Raw genomic sequence first — 17,932 nt, forward strand, 5'->3', positions numbered from 1 at the left:
AGCTTGAGGGTCTGCCTTTGGCTCAGGGCCTTTTGGCTCAGGCCGAGATCCGAGGGTTCCGAGGGTTCCGGGATCCAGTCCCACATCAGGCTCCCTGCAGGGAGCCTGCTTCTCCCTCTGCCTCTCCCTCTGTCTCTCATGAATAAATAAAATCTTAAAAGAAAAAAGAAACAAAATGAAGTAGGGCTTTCTTTCACTTTCTACCATTAGGCTGCATTTTAAAAATATTCACTTTTATTTTTTTTTAAAGATTTTATTTATTTATTCATAGAGACACAGAGAGAGAGAAGGAGAGAGAGACAGGCAGAGGGAGAAGCAGGCTCCATGCAGGGAGCCCGATGTGGGACTCGATCCTGGGTCTCCAGGATCACACCCCCGGCTGCAGGCGGGGCCAAACCGCTGCGCCACTGGGGCTGCCCAATATTCACTTTTAATATTACATCTGTACTGTTTTTAATAATGTATTTTAATAAAGTTGGGGCAGTGTTTTAAAAATTAGACACAATGTTAGTTTTTAATTTTTTAAAGATTTTTAAATTTACTTATTTGAGAGACAGAGTGAGAAAGCACAAGCAAGGGGAATGGCAGAGGGAGACAGAGTGGCAGGGGGAATGCTCAGCAGGGAGCCACCCTGGGATCACAACCTGAGCAGAACTCAATTGACTAAGCCACCTAGGCACCCAAGACAATGTTAATGTTAACACAGTTTTCTGACCTGTAACAAGAGGCTACTTGATCAAGTAACATACCTAAACTAAGTATAAGATTTAAATTCTTTTTTTTTTTTTTTTTTAAGATTTAAATTCTAACTACCAATTCAGTCTAACAAAATGTCTGGAGAAAAGTATTTTACAAAAAAACACCCTTCCTTGGAGACGCCTGGGTGGTTCAGTCAGTGACTCTTGGTTTTGGCTCAGGTCATGATCTCAGGGTCCTGGGATCAAGCACCAAGTGTGACTCCACACTCAGCAGGCAGTCTGTCCTTGTTCTTCTTCCCCTGCTCCTCCCCCCATGCTTTCTCAATAAATAAATAAAATCTTTTTTAAAAAACCAACACCCTTCCTTAATGGACATAATCTGAACAGTGCAATTCACCTTAAGAAGACTGAATAGTTAGGAGGCAAGAGAAAAAATGTGGAAGTATTACATCTTTGCACTAGTTAACTTTAAAGAAAAAGTTGTATGAACCAGCCTCTTCACTTTTATTACATAAAAGGACACACAATTCTAGCCCAACACATAATATTCATTAATTATATGCCATCCACTAAGAACTGTTCTAGCACAGGGCATACAGATGAAGGAAAAGGTGCCTGGACTTAAGGAATATGGAGAAGGAGACAGGAAAAAAGTGAATTGTAAGTTTGGTAAGTACCATAATAGATATAAACAAAGACCTGGAGGAACAGAGTCAGATATGACTTCAAAGTGGAAGTAAACTGGATCTTAGCCAGGTTCAGGAAAGAAGTGTGGGGACTCCCATTGAGGGAGTAAAGGGGTACAAGGCTGGCTTTGTATGATGTACAGCTCAGTAGAGTGATATAGTAAGACAGGTTTTTAAAACTGTTTAGTAGGATGGGGAACCTGGGTGGCTCAGTCGGTTGAGCATCTGACTCATGGTTGGTGAGATCAAGTCCCACAATGGGCTCCATACTCATTGGGGTGTCTGCAGACTGTCTCCCTCTGCCCCTCCCACCAACTCATGCTCACTCTCTCTAAAATGGGTATGTCTTTTTAAAAATAAAATAACTTTATTAGGATTTAAAGGGAAGAAAGCAAATATACAGAAAACAAAAGGGGAAACTGTTGGAGATCAAACACAATGGACATTTATTGGGAGGGACAGACATACCACCTTCCTTAAAGAAAGAGAAGTTAAGAAAGACTATATTAAAAAAAAAAAAAAAAAGGCTATATTTGTTGGCCATTAAGGTACTCAAAGAAGGGGCACCTGGGTAGCTCAGTCAGTTAAGCGGCTGACTTCAGCTCAGGTCAGGATTCCAGGGTCCTGGGATCGATCCCCGCATTAGGCTCCCTGCTCTGTGGGAGCCTGCTTCTCCCTCTCCCTCTGCCTGTCACTCCCCCTGCTTGTGTCAAATTAAAATTTGACAAATTAAAAAAAAATATTTTTTTTTGTCAAATTAAAAAAAAAAAATCTCCCCTCCCCCCCGAAAAAGGTGCTCAAAGAAATATGAAACTTAGCTTCTTTCTTTAACCAGAAGCAGCGGGCAGCCCTGATGGCTCAGCGGTTTAGCGCCGCCTTCAGCCCAGGGTGTGATCCTGGAGACCCAAAATCGAGTCCCATTTCGGGATGGAGTCCCATGTCAGGCTCCTGCATGGAGCCTGTCTCTGCCTCTCTCTCTCTCTCTCAATCTCTCTCTGATGAATAAATGAAATCTTAAAACAAAAAAAAAAAAAAAAAAAAAAAGAAGCAGCAAGCAGTTCCTGGTTTTCCCTGAACCAGATCACTTAAAAGCAAATCTTTTTCCTAGAGCAACAATGTTCAATTACAGATCCATGCTCCTAATGAAGGCTTATATATCAGTAAATTGTTAAGTGTACTTAACAATGTCATAAACACAAATGTGTAAGTCAAAGTGTTTGCTTTAAAAGAATAAACAAATATGGGTGTGCCTGGCTGGCTCAGTCAGAAGAGCATGACTCTTGATCTCGGGGTCATGAACTCAAGTCCCACCCACATGCGGTACAGAGATTACTTAAAAAAATTTGTAAAAGATTAAATGAATATACAATAAAAATTAGAGGGTCCCTCTGTGCTATAGAACATATATAGGAACTGAGGGGTCTGGGTGGCTCAGTGGGACATCCAACTTTTGATTTCTGCTCAGGTCATGATTTCAGGGTTGTAAGCCTACTTAAGGTTCCCTCTCTTCCTCTCCCTCTGCCCCTTCTCACCCCCCCATCCCCCGCTCTTAAAAACAAAAAGCGGGGATCCATGGGTGGCTCAGCAGTTTAGCACCTGCCTTTGGGCCAGGGCGTGGTCCTGGAGTCCCAGGATTCGGTCCCATGTTGGGTTCCTGGCATGGAGCCTGCTTCTCCCTCTACCTGTGTCTCTGACTCTCTCTCGCTCTCTCTCTCTCTCTCGAATATATAATTAAAAGAAAAAAAAATCTTAAAAAAAGCCCAGCAACACATATGGGTACTTAACACAGATTGAAAAATTTTTGAAATTAGACCTAAAATTAATGTCAATAACATTAACTAAATTTCTGCCCTTAAAAAGTTTTATTTTTATTTATTTATTTATTTTTTTTAACAAACTCTCACAGCCAAGAAGAGTCTAAAGAGACATGACAACTAAATGTAATGTGGTATCTTGTGTAGGACCCTGGAACAGAAAAGGTCATGAGGGGAGTACTAAGGATACAGGTATGGACTTGAATTGATACTGTATCAGTGTTGGTCCATTAGTATGGTAACATATGTGCACACACTAATATAAGATGTTAATGAGAGAAATTTGGTGCATATCTATGGGAGCTCTTACTATCTTAGTAATCTTTCTATAAATCTAAAACTGTCCTAAAATAAAAGGTTTATTTAAAACAAAGTTTTCAGCGGCACCTGAGTAGCTCAGTAGTTTAACGTCTGCATTTGGCTCAGGTCGTGATCCTGGGGTCCTGGTATCAAGTCCTACATCGGGCTCCTTGCAGGGAGCCTGCTTCTCCACCTCTCTCTGTGTATCTCTCATCATGAATAAATAAATCAAATCTTAAAAAAAAAAAAAAAAAAACAGTCAGCCACTTAAGTGACTGCGCCATCCAGGTGCCTAAGGGCGGGGGTGGGGGGGGTGGAATATGAATGAATCTTAACCAGTCTCTAAGCCCAGCACAGAGCCCCAGGCAGGGCTCAATCTCCCAACCCTGAGATCATGACCTGAGCTGAAATCAAGAGTCAAACACTTAACTGAGCCATCCATGTGCCCCTTAATCATCTCTATTTCACAAATAAGAAAACTGACACACAGATTGTCCCAAATTCACAAAGGCTTCTGATTCTTTGGGTGGTCGTAGGGGAGGTGGAAGGAATGGGGCGTATGGTAGGAATAAATGTAATTTTTAAATTTTTTTTTAAATTTTTATTTATTTATGATAGTCACAGAGAGAGAGAGGCGCAGAGACACAGGCAGAGGGAGAAGCAGGCTCCATGCACCGGGAGCCCGACGTGGGACTCGATCCCAGGTCTCCAGGATCGCGCCCTGGGCCAAAAGCAGGCGCCAAACCGCTGCGCCACCCAGGGATCCCAATAAATGTAATTTTTTAAAAGATTTTATTTATTCATGAGAGACACACGCAAAGAGAGAGAGAGAGAGAGAAGTAGAGACACAGGCAGAGGGAGAAACAGGCTCCATGCAGGGAGCCTGAAGTGGGACTCGATCCCAGGTCTCCAGGATCACCCCCTGGGCTGAAGGTGGCACTAAACCACTGAGCCACCCAGGCTGCCCAATAAATATAATTTTATTTGAGTATAGTTGAAACAGTGTTACATCAGTTTCAGGCATGTAACTTAGCAATGTGGGGCTTGATTCTTAGTCCAATGTTTCCACCATAGTTTTATACTATATGAAACTTAAAGATTAAAAAATAATAATAATAACCTTGACCATAACTCTGAAACAACAGCCATATGGAAAACAGGGTTAGGGACGCCTGGGTGGTTCAGTGGTTGAGCCTGTGCCTTTTGCTCAGGGCGTGATCCCAGAGTTCCAGATCGAGTCCCACATCGGGCTTCCTGCATGGAGCCTGATTCTCCCTTTGCCTGTGTCTCTGCCTCTCTCTCTGTGTCTCTCAAGAATAAACAAATAAAATCTTAAAAATAAAATAAAATAAAATAAAATAAAATAAAATAAAATAAAATAAAATAAAATAATAATCAAATCAAATCAAATCAAATCAAATCTTAAAAAAAGAAGGGAGGGGGACGGATGCCTAGGTGGCTCAGTGGTTGAGTGTCTGCCTTTGACTCAGGGCGTGATCCCAGAGTTCCGGAATCAAGTCCCACATCGGGCTTTCTGCATGGAGACTGCTTCTCCCTCTGCCTATGTCTCTGCCTCTCCGTGTCTCTCATGAATGAATTAAAAAAAAAAAAAAAACTTAAAAATTTTTTAAAAAATCATTCCTTAATTTAAGAAAAAGGAAAACAGAGTTAGTCAAAACCTAGTTATCACAAAAGATATGGAAAGACTAAGGAAATATTACAGATTAGAGGAGATAAAGAAAAATAACTACATGCAATCAATTTAGAATCCTGGGTGGGATACTGGAATAGAAAAAAAACATTAGTAGATAAATGTAAAATTCAAATAAGGTCTATGGTTAAATTAACATTATTGTACCAGTACTGGGGCATCTGGGTGGCTTATTCAGTTAAGAGTCCAACTCTTAAAAAAAAAAAAAAAGAGTCCAACTCTTGATTTCAGCTCAGGTCATGATCTCAGAGTTGTGGGATCAAGCCCTGCATCCAGCTTTGAGCTAGGCATGGAGCCTGCTTGGGATTCTCTCTCTCCCTTGGAACACCTGGGTGGCTCAACTGGTTAAGTATCCAACTTCTGAGTTCAGCTCAGGTCATGATCTCCGGTGTTAAGAGATCAAGACCCATGTGTTTGAGATTCTCTCTCCCTTTCCCCTTCCTCTCCTGCTCCCATTCTCTCTCCTGAGCACTCTAAGCAAGTAAAAATAAAAAACAAAAGCCTTTTCATTATGGTTTAATCTCCACACATTAGTACTGAGAAAAAAAAAAAATCAAAGTGCCTCTCTCATGAATAAAAATCTTTAAAAAAAAATTCATTCTTTCTAAAAATAGTCAATATGGCATTTGGTTATCTGAAGGCTTCAAGAGAGATCTTAAGTATTTTTTTCTGCTTCACTCTGCTTTCGAAATTTCATTTATTTTTTTTAAGATTTTTATTTATTTATTGAGACACAGAGAGAGGCAGAGACACAGGCAGAGGGAGAAGCAGGCACCACGCAGGAAGCCGGACGTGGGACTCAATGCCGGGTCTCCAGGATCAGGCCTTGGGCTGCAGGCAGCGCTAAATCACTGCGCCACCAGGGCTGCCCCAAAATTTCATTTAGATCTCTCAAATCCCATTAGATCCAGGAGGATCACATAATGTATCATACAAACCAGGGTACTTTGAGAGTTAAAGGAAGTACTAACAGTAAACATGCTAGGAAATGCTAGGCATAAAGTATAACATATGGTCATCCTAGTGAAAATTCACAGATCCTATGTTAGAGTATTCCTAAAATTTAGTTTTAATGACTGCTTGAAACACTTATTCCATTGCCTAAATTAACTCTTCCTGTCTACAAACTATCTGCTTTCAGAGTTGAAATATAGTTTTTTTTCTTTAATTTTTATTTATTTATTTATGATAGTCACAGAGAGAGAGAGAGAGAAGAGAGAGAGAGAGGCAGAGACACAGGCAGAGGGAGAAGCAGGCTCCATGCACCGGGAGCCCGATGTGGGATTTGATCCCGGGTCTCCAGGATCGCGCCCTGGGCCAAAGGCAGGCGCTAAACCGCTGCGCCACCCAGGGATCCCCTCAGAGTTGAAATATAGTTTTTCATTTATGCTACTCAGAAATATAAGTTGAAAAGGATCAAACTAGAAGCAATTTCACTATTCAAAAAAAATTATTTTAAAACATACACCCAACAGACTTTTCTCAACTGCCTCTCTCAACAAAAGCTTCAATTTGTGGCAGGTCTAATTATAAATGAATAGAGAACCTGGCTGACCTGCATGTCATTAAAATACACAGTAGCTCTTGTTCCTTATAGGTCAAGGATTCTGCTTCCAAGCACAGGACAAATGTGGAAACTTCTCTATTATAAATTTAGCTGTGATGATCATTTCAATATAAATAGAGACAGAGACTGCCCTAAATTTATCCATATAAGTGGAATGTTATTTGCTAACCAGTGATGATTTTGGAATTTATACAATCCCACGTGTGTACCTTTTCCAGTGGTTAACTATATGATAATTAATAGGGAAAATTAAAACTAGAGAAGAGGATAAGTTATCGGGACAATTCTTAAAGATCACAACCAAACAGACCATAATCTCAAATAGCAAAACACAATATTCAAGACCCTAAAGAGGTGATATTCTCCTCTATCTTCCTATGACTATTAAAGTTTAACACAAGTCCCCCCAAAATAATGAAAAAAATATTACTCATAGTCAAAGTCACAGATCCAAGATCTCTGATCAACAGTCAAATCCATTATTTAACAAAAGGATTATATACACTAAAGTTTTAAATCCTTTCTAATTTTTCCCATTTATTTTATTTTATTTTTTAAGACTTTATTTATTCATGAGAGGCACACAGAGAGAGAGGCAAAGACACAGGCAGAGGGAGAAGCAGGCTCCATGCAGGGAGCCCAACGTGGGACTCAATCCTGGGACTCCAGGATCACACCCTGAGCCAAAGGCAGATGCTTAACCGCTCAACCACCCAGGGATCCTTGTATTTTTCCCATCTAAACTAGGTATGAGCCAAGGTTAAAATAGTTTTATCATTGGCAATATTGTACCACTCATACTAGCCCTATCTTTTAGCACCTGGCTCTGGTTATTAGGCTGCATATTATGGACATTCCTATCTCTCTGGTTCAAATCTCTCCAACCAACATTTATCTTTTATACTATACTTATATTATCCCCTTAGAGACTGTCTAATGTCACTATCGGGATATATTGATCATTGCCCTACCTGACAAATAACAAGCATGTTTATAATTTGGACTTTCTAAATTCAAAACATGTAATGAAGCTGATTTTACCTGCAACAGACCAAAAAAAAAAAAAGTAGGTTTAACAAACAGAGTCATACAGGATAGCTTCATATTCCATCTGTCGACAAAACTAGTCCTCCTCTGTCACCAAATAAATAAGAGACTTTCATTTTCATCTCTGTCCCCCTCCCTCTACTCATTTCAAATAAACTAATTCTAGTATTATCCTAAACAATTTAGAAAGAAAATGTCTCAGGAGGAAAAACTCTATCCAGAAAGAAATGAACATTCTAGGGGATTATTGTCTCATTTTATTAGTATACTTAAAATTTATTTCCACTTAGAAAGTGGACAGGAACATTAATGTGGTCAATTCCTCAAAAACCCCAATTCTTCACTTTTGTTTTCAGAATCATATGGTCTGATTTACAATGACTTCTGGTATACTATTATTATAAAAACCAAAGATCTCTGAAGTCAGAGACACCAGAAATCTGATCATAACCATTTGGTAGCCGTAAAACCTTAGGCAAATTACCAAAACTGTCCAGGCCTGGGCCTGTTTCCTCAACTGTAACATCCAGATTATTACACTATAGCATTACTGCATAGGTTGTGAGGTTTAAAGAGGTACAAAATAATTATTTTAAAGCACTGTTGACACCAGGAGAAAAATTCTTTATTAAATTTAATTCTATGTAAATTGGCAGGAAAGAGAATTGGCTAGCCATCTCAGCAAATAACTAAGAACTTGAAAACATATTACACTAGGTCAAGGGTATGAGCATATCACATACTAGTCTAAAAATACAGGCACACCTGTTTGACATATCAAATTTTCTAGATAATTTGACTGAACAAGAAAGAACTGGTTTTCAATAAAAGCCATACACTGAAAAATTAGCAACTTGTAGGTGACTGGATGGCTGGGTCGGTTAAGCATCTGACTCTTGATGTCAGCTTAGGTCATGATCTCAAGGTTGTAAGTTTGAACCCATAGGGCTCTGTGCTCAGTGTGGAGTCTGCTTGGGATTCTCTCTTTCCCTCTGCCCCTCCCCTTGCTAGCTCTCTAAATAAATAAATAAAATCTTAAAAAAAATTCATCTGGGACCCATAGTAATATATATTATTTCTTTTACCACTGGCTGGTCTGATAGATCTCTATCCAAAAGTGTGACAAAACTTCTGTACTAGTTCAGAGAAAAACAAGTGTATGTACAGTATTTCACACAAAAGTACAACTAAAAACTGATTGCTGTAATTACATACAGTATATAATAAAGTGAAGTTATAACTGGCCATAGTACAGCCTCCATTTATGAAGTGTCCCTTAACTGACTTTATAAAATATCACAGAAAGTAATAGTTCAACCTAGATATCCACAGTACAATAGGAAGCTGAGTCCCCAAGTCTACATTCTTCCCAGGCTCTACTAAGTCTCTCCTTACATATCTGACTTAACCATTAATTCAAATATCTGAGCAACTTCTAGGTGCTAGACCTTGGTTCGATGCTAGAAAAATAAAACAAGACTCCACATTCAAGCAGTTCTAAGTCCAGTACAATGAGATAAATCACAAGGAATTACACAGGAGAGGTAAAACAAAAAACAAAAAACTACAGTGCTTAAAGGCTGAGACTGGTCCAAACTATCTGAAAGCTACCTCTTCAACTTGCTAGCTGTGTGATCTGGCTAAGTTTTTCATTGTAAAATGGGGATAATAAAACCTGCCTTACTGGGAGATTACATGAAATAATGGTGCACACAACAAAGAATAAGCACTCTATACTGTTAGCTGCTACTATTACCAGTAAAAGTGTTATTACTGAATGAAATGACCATAGTGCTGTGGGAACACAGAAAATGAAGTAACTCTACCTAGGAAGACATCTGAGGTGACACCAAAACAGAGTTGAAGAACATAAGTACATTAGTAGGAATTCCAAATAGGTAAGAACATATGCAAAAACAAAATAATAAAAGAGCCTAGTGGGGCACCCAGGTGGTTTAGTTATGTGTCTGCCTTCAACTCAGGTCATGATCTCAAGGTCCTGGGATTGAGCCTGGCATCAGGCTCCCTGCTCGCTGAAAATCTGCTTCTCCCTCTCCCTCTCTCTCTCCCCCTCATTTTCTCTCAAATAAGATCTAAAACAACAACAACAACAATATTTTTTTTTTAAATAAGAAAAGAGCCTAGCATATCCAGGTAACAATAGAAAACTGATGGATGGCAGGACAACAAAGGGAAAAGAAAAGATACATACCGGTTGCAACAGGACCAGATGCTCAAGAGTCTTTAAGATTTTAATTAAATAATCTCTATGCCCAACGTGGGGCTTAAATTCACAATCCCAAGATCAAGAGTCACATACTCCATTGACTGAGCTAGCCAGGTGCCCTGTCCAGATGCTCGAGTCTTTTTTTTTTTTTTAACCTGGATGGCTCAGGGGTTGGGCGTCTGTCTGCCCTTGGTTCAGGGCAAGATCCCGAAGTCTCAGGATCGAAACCGAATCAGGCTCCCTGTATACAGCCTGCTTCTCCCCTGCCTGTGTCTCTGCCTCTCTCTATCTTTCATGAATAAATACATAAAATCTTTAAAAATAAAAAAAATTATGCATTTATTGGGGGGTGCACTTGAGCATGGGGGAAGAGCCAAGGACAAGTGCTTGATCCATGGCCCCAGGATCATGACCGGAGGAGCCAAGGGCAGACACTTAATTCACTAAGCCACCCAAGCACCCCTCCAGATGCTCGAGAGTCTTAAAAGCCAAGTTAGTGAGTTTGAATCTGATACTTAAGAAAATCAAGAACAGGAAAAGTCCTTAGGAGTGTTCAAGGTTCAAATCTGAGTTTTCTAACTGTGGCCTCAATTTCTCTGATTTTCATTTTTCTCACCTGTAAAAGGAGGGATACCACCAACTGGTTTGGAAGTTATTTCGATTAGGTATATATCTCCAAAATACCTTGGCATAGGGTCACAAATGTAATACATACCCAACAAACAGTAGCTGATAGTATCATCACTAGATATCACAGCAATCAAATTCTGATGCTGCCATAGTCAAGGGTAAGTTTATAGTACCCTAATTTGACAATATCCAGTAGAAGTACCATCCTCCTCTCCCATCTACTTTTTTTTACTGAAACAAATGAACAAAATGCATTGATTTTACCTTGTTTCTTATCCTTTATGATGTCATGCTAACACATGGGCATTCAATAAATGTTTGGAAAATGGAATTGTCTGGTAAACCTACATATAGTGAAAAGGCCAGCAAGAAGCCATAAATAACCAAGTGAGTTTATAAAACCAAAATTTTATCAGAAAAAAAATTTATTTATTTGTTCAAGAGAGACAGAGAGGCAGAGACATGGGCAGAGGGAGAAGCAGGCTCCCCGCGGACTCGATCCCAGGAACCGGAATCACAACCTGAGCTGAAGGCAGACACTCAACCGCTGAGCCACCCAAATGTCCCAGAAAAAAAAAAACAAAAAAAAAAAACGATAAACAGGGATCCCTGGGTGGCGCAGCGGTTTAGCGCCTGCCTTTGGCCCAGGGCGCGATCCTGGAGACCCGGGATCGAATCCCAAGTCGGGCTCCCGGTGCATGGAGCCTGCTTCTCCCTCTGCCTATGTCTCTGCCTCTCTCTCTCTTTCTCTCTTTCTCTCTCTCTGGGATGACTATAATAAATAAATAAAAATTAAAAAAAAAAAAACGATAAACATATCTAACATTTCCTACTAGTTAGCTAATTGTTAGAAAATGCTGTCACGTATTAAAAGGAAATGGTGCTTTGCATACCGTAGGCCATACCAACACTCATCTCCAGAAGAGGCCAATCTATATCCCACAGCAAAAAAGAACACCAGAAAACAGGGACGCCTGGGTGGCTCAGCAGTTGAGCATCTGCCTTTGGCTCAGGGCATGATCCCGAAGTTCCAGGATGGAGTCCCCCATCAGGCTCCCTGAATGGAGCCTGCTTCTCTCTGCCTGTCTGCCTCTCTGTGTCTATCATGAATAAATAAATAAAATCTTAAAAAAAAAAAAAAACCACTAGAAAACAAAACAAAAATCAGAGACAAAGTTCAAAATCCTGCTCTGTATTAGGCAAAATACTTGATTTATATGGGTCTCAGTTTCATCACCTCTAAAATAGAGTTCCCACTTAACTCACTGAGTTACTGGAAGAATTAGACAAGAATGTATACAAGGGCACTTACTAAAATAAACCATGACAGTATACAACTATACAATACTACCATTCTTATATCTGGTTAATTTTTTTTTTTTTAGGTTAGATGATTTTATAACACTCTGCTTAGTTTCCTAACTTCCTTTCCTATGATCTTGTCCTCCATCCTACTTTAGCCATTTTACTCTCATAGTCATTACCAATAATCTCAATCCTTCCATTACCTCTATTTCAAACACTGTGCTCTCCCAATCACAACAGCTGGTTCCCTCTAGCACCTCCCCTCCAATAATTGTTTTTAATTGAAGTGTAGTTAACAATGTTATTAGTTTCAAGTGTACAATATAATGATTCAACAAGTCTACACATTACTCAGTGCTCATCACAGTAAGTACACTCTTAATCTTTTTTATATTTTTCCCATCTCCCACCCACCTCCCATCATTCCAATTCTTTTTTTTTCCATCATTCCAATTCTTAAACCCCATCAGAGCCTACAATCCATTGATCTAACTTTTCCCTCCACCCCTTATCCCCACTAAGCTTAAAATCACAGTCCACTGTTACAATCTACCCTCTTGCCCCCACTCACATTAACTCTGATTAATGGGAACTGGTTATCACAGCTTTAACTGTATGTATAGCACATCTAACAATTGTATCTGAATTCATCTTCCAATAAGAAAAATTGTTTTGATGTCTATCTCCTGTTTTTTTTTTTAATTTTTTTATTTACTTATTTATGATAGAGAGAGAGAGAGAGAGAGAGAGGCAGAGACACAGGCAGAGGGAGAAGCAGGCTCCATGCACCGGGAGCCCAATGTGGGATTTGATCCCGGGTCTCCAGGATCGCGCCCTGGGCCAAAGGCAGGCGCTAAACCGCTGCGCCACCCAGGGATCCCTGTTTATCGTTTTTTTTTTTGTTTTTTTTTTTCTGGGACATTTGGGTGGCTCAGCGGTTGAGTGTCTGCCTTCAGCTCAGGTCAGGATCCCAGGCTCCTGCTCAGTGGGGAGGGAGTCTGCTTTTCCCTCTCCCTCCGCACCCCCCCATGCTTTTTTTTTGGGGGGGCGCTCTCACTCTCTCTGTCAAATAAAATTTCTAAAAATAAATAAAACTAAATTTAAAAAATAGCTAGAACAATTCTTGTTCCACTTCCATACTTTTGCCCTGCCTATTTTCTCCCAGCTGAATGCCTCCCATTCTTTTCCTTGCAAAGATGCAATCCTATCTTACAAGATCCAGCTTAAATGCTAATTTCTTCATAAAGGTATGCCCCAACCATTCCACTTGAAGGGTTCTCTCACTTACTTTGAATTTTGCATTTACTGACTATACTATTCATCTGTTAATCATGCTGAAAAATCAGTGATGAATTTAAGTTGAATATTAAGTATGAATAATAAGTATTGTTACTTTTGTTATCTCTCAAACTATAACAAAACAAAAGCTCCTTGAAAAACACTTTTAAAAAATATTTTATTAAAAAAATAATAAAAATAAAATAAAATAAAATAAAAATATTTTATTTATTTATTCATGAGACACATGCACACACACAGGCACAGACACAGGCAGAGGGAGAAGCAGGTTCCATGCAGGGAGCCTGACATGGGATCCCGGGTCTCCAGGATCACACCATGGGCTGAAGGCGGCGCTAAACCGCTGAGCCACCCAGGCTGCCCGAAAAACAATTCTTAACCAAGTTTCCTTCACAAACATATACATATTTCTTAGTACAACCACCATTCAAATATTATTTTAACAATCTTTTAAAAAATAAGTTCATCTATTAGAAAATACCCTGAAGGTGGGCAGCCCTGGTGGCGCAGCGGTTTAGCGCCGCCTGCAGCCAAGGGTGTGATCCTGGAGACCCGGAATTGAGTCCCACATCAGGCTCCTAGCATGGAGCCTACTTCTCCCTCTGCCTGTGTCTCTGCCTCCTCCCCCCTTTCTCATGAAGAAATAAATAAATAATTCTTTAAAAAAAAAAGAAAATACTCTGAAGGTAATCTCTTGTTGGAGATAACCTAAAGTAGTTATTAAACCAATTAAATTTTCAAGCATTTTGCTCCTTTTAAGGTACCTCATAATTTTACTTATAGCTTTACTAATAGCAACAAGGGAAATTACTGACACTACAACATATAATCCACAAGCATCAGCGTTAGCTTCTTGTATAGTCAAGATCTAAAATATTAATTTTTAATCAGTACTATTTACAAAAAAGGGCGAAAAAGTAAGCTACTCCTCCCTCTCAACACTGGAAAATGTTACCTGAACCTTAAGAAAGTACTGACTTTTTCAACGATCATTGTTTAAAATAATATCATGAAATACAAACATGATCAATGACTTTTTTCTATTACAACTTCAAATCTGAAGACCTGTTTTGTACTTCAATTCTATGAAACAGATAAATTGAAATTCCTCTTTGAAATCAATGTCACTGCCAGAGTGAGAAGGATTATGACAAATAATTGACAGTAATTATGACAAATAATGAGATGAGACCAAATTAATATTACAAAGATACCTTCTGGTTGTTTAAGTGACACAACTCAAGATTTATCTTACTCCAACACTGTTGGTAAAAATAAAGTAACAGGAAACTACTATTCTGGCCCTAACTTTCTTACTATCTATGGCACTTACTAAAATATTATGTTATTAACCTACGTACAATGCTAAAGCAACTTTGGCTATTTTTTCTTCCATAAATTCCTATATTATGTCTAATAAACTAAATGCATTTGTTAAGTCCTAAACAAATCATTTAGTATAAGCATGACAATATGATACATTCTTTCAGCTAGATATATTTAAATTTTTGCACTAATACAATGCATTAAGCACATTTGGTTAGACTTCCACAGTTAAATGGACAATTCACTTTTTATAACTGGAAAATCATTACAACATCTTCTGGTGTTCACTGCAATATCAAATCAATGACTCCTTTCAGTATTTGTGGTGGTCATTTGTAATTCCTTTGGTAATTAACCATGAGTCAGCTCTCAATGCTAAATGGAGATGCTAATATGAAAAGAAATTTAATGCCAGACATACAAGCAAAACCAAACTGTTTCAGGGAAGGAATTTTAATAGATTCAAGAACTGGATGTCTACCTCAAGCTGGGACCCATTTTCATTAATAAAATATTAGAAACTTATTAAATCACAAGAAAAAAAGATGAAATCTCTACATGAGTTTCAGATCCATAATTCAAGATCTCATGAACTCCTATTCCTTTTCAGAAAATGATTTTTTTTTCTTTAAGCAGACTCCACAATGTGGGGCTCGAACTCATGACCCTGAGATCGAATCACATACTACACTAAGCCAGCCAAGTGTCACAGAAAATGAACATCTTGTCCACAAGAAAGCACTGTCATTTTATCATGTACTCAAATAGATGGAAATTATATGGAAATATATCTCGGCTATGAAGCAGCAGAATCAGTATAGCTAATTATATGTGTCTAAAAAAATTTTAAGTCACAAATTTTATTTTATTTTTAAAGATTTTATTTATTTATTCATGAGAGACACACAGAGAAAGGCAGAGACACAGGCAGAGGGAGAAGCAGGCTCCCTGCGAGAAGCCCGATGTGGGACTTGATCCAAGGACCCCGGCGATCACGCCCCCCTGATCCAAAGGCAGATGGCTCAACCGCTGAGCCACCCAGGTGCCCACTAAGTCACAAGTTTTAGTTCTAGTTATATAATTTATTATGAAGACCTACAAAAATGTGAAAAATGAATCCCTCTGTAGTACTCTGAGAATTGTGTGATATGTATAGAAAAAATAGAATGATTTCAATAGGGATACCTATTTTTCTATAATGCTGATGGCACCAGAACAGCCCCATAAATAATCAGCCTGAGTATATTTGTCTAGATCTGCTTCTTCTTGGTCTCAATGCCTACTTTGAAAACAAATAAGCATACAATCACATGAAGCCCTGTGATCACAATTCTTGCCAACCCCATTCTCCCTCCAATGCAACTTATGCCTTTCTCCGTGATGTTATTCCTTGAAATATCCCTTTGTAAGTACTTTTGCCTTGAATATATATATTTTTTTAAATTTTTATTTATTTATGATAGAGAGAGAGAGAGAGAGAGAGAGAGGCAGAGACACAGGCAGAGGGAGAAGCAGGCTCCATGCACCGGGAGCCCGACGTGGGATTCGATCCCGGGTCTCCAGGATCGCGCCCTGGGCCAAAGGCAGGCGCCAAACCGCTGCGCCACCCAGGGATCCCGAATATATACTCTTTATCCTTCAAATCACCATCAGAACTTTCCCTAATGCTGACCTTACATAGTAATTCTTGAACACCTGAAAATATACTAATAATTTTCCATCTGCTAATAATCATGCTGATTTATCATCAGTATTTTGAGATCAATACAGCCTTGGTTTCAATCCTTCCCACTTATCATAATATGTATGGGAAAGGGAGTAGTAATGATTTTGCATAAGTTTCAGTATCCCAAGCAAAGCACACATTGATTGTAAGTGGCCATCTCTTCCAGATGATGGAAGACTCAGGAAACAGGGATTAGAACTCTTGCCCATATGTCATCTCCAACAAGTCTGCATTAGAAAGCCAACTTTATTACAAGATACCACACAGAAAATATATGAGCACGCTTCTGTGACCTAAGTATTTTAAAACTACAGCCTTCTCATTTAATGGCCTCAACTAAAAATCATCTGAAGGTCGCATCCTGGTATCATATATGAAACACTAAGAAGAATCTTTCAAACACAGTATATAAAAATAATACGTGAGGGCAGCCCCAGTAGCCTAGCGGTTTAGCGCCGCCTTTAGCCCAGGGCATCATCCTTGAGACCCGGGATCGAGTCCTACTTCAGGCTCCCTGCATGGAGCCTGCTTCTCCCTATGCCTGTGTCTGTCTGTCTGTCTCTCATCAATAAATAAATTTTTTTAAATCTTTAAAAAAAATACATGACATTACTATTTACCATTATGCTTACATAGATTATAGAAAATCCTTGAGTAATTTTATTTTTATTATGAATTTTAAGATGTTTGCTTCTGATTTTATTACTCATTTTTTTAATTTTTTAATTTTTATTTTTTTTAAAGATTTTATTTATTCATGACAGACACAGAAAGACAGAGACATAGGCAGAGGGAGGAGCAGGCTCCCCACGGGGACCCCAATGCAGGACTCAATCCTAGGATCAGGGATCCCTGGGTGGCGCAGCGGTTTGGCGCCTGCCTTTGGCCCAGGGCGTGATCCTGGAGACCCAGGATCGAATCCCATGTCGGGCTCCCGGTGCATGGGGCCTGCTTCTCCCTCTGCCTGTGTCTCTGCCTCTCTCTCTCTCTGTGACTATCATAAATAAATTAAAAAAAAAAATTAAAAATCCTAGGATCACATGACCATAACGTGAGCAGAAGGCAGACTCAACCACTGAGCCACCCAGATGCCCCTGATTCTATTATTCATTGATCTATTATCATAGCTCTTTTTTATTAAAAAGCTAATGCAAAATACATTCAGAACAAGAATGAGTGGCTACTTTAAATCACCAGTCCTCTGCAGAAACACAAACTGAAGAACGAATTTCCTCACAGCATTCAGCAGCATCACCATTAATAGCTGCACAACCACCTTAACACCTTATGGTTGTACATCTCTGTACAAACAAAACTTTCTTTAGGGAACCTGTAATTCAAAGAATTGAACACAGATGTATCTTATACTACGTATTTTCCGTGATACACCTTAATCTGATAAATGTAGGCAGAAGTCCTATCTCATTCAGAAATTGAGGTCAGATTCTTAAAGCAGTAGTCAAAACTTAAAACATTAAAAAAAATACATAAATATATCAGCCTAAACAAAGATTTCCAAAGATTAAAAAAAAATCACTTATGTGGGACACCTGGGTGGCTCAGCGGTTGAGCGCCTGCCTTCAGTCCAGGGCATGA

The 17,932-nt window shown here is 39.1% G+C and overlaps 1 protein-coding gene across 7 annotated transcripts in view; it reads right to left on the minus strand.

The window, feature by feature from the left end:
* The window catches only part of GPATCH8 (G-patch domain containing 8), a 117,292-nt gene that overhangs the window by 96,020 nt on the left and 3,340 nt on the right, over nucleotides 1-17,932 (minus strand). The window lies entirely within an intron of this gene.

This window comes from Canis aureus, chromosome 16 (assembly GCF_053574225.1).
Source record: "Canis aureus isolate CA01 chromosome 16, VMU_Caureus_v.1.0, whole genome shotgun sequence".
NCBI lineage: Eukaryota > Metazoa > Chordata > Mammalia > Carnivora > Canidae > Canis > Canis aureus.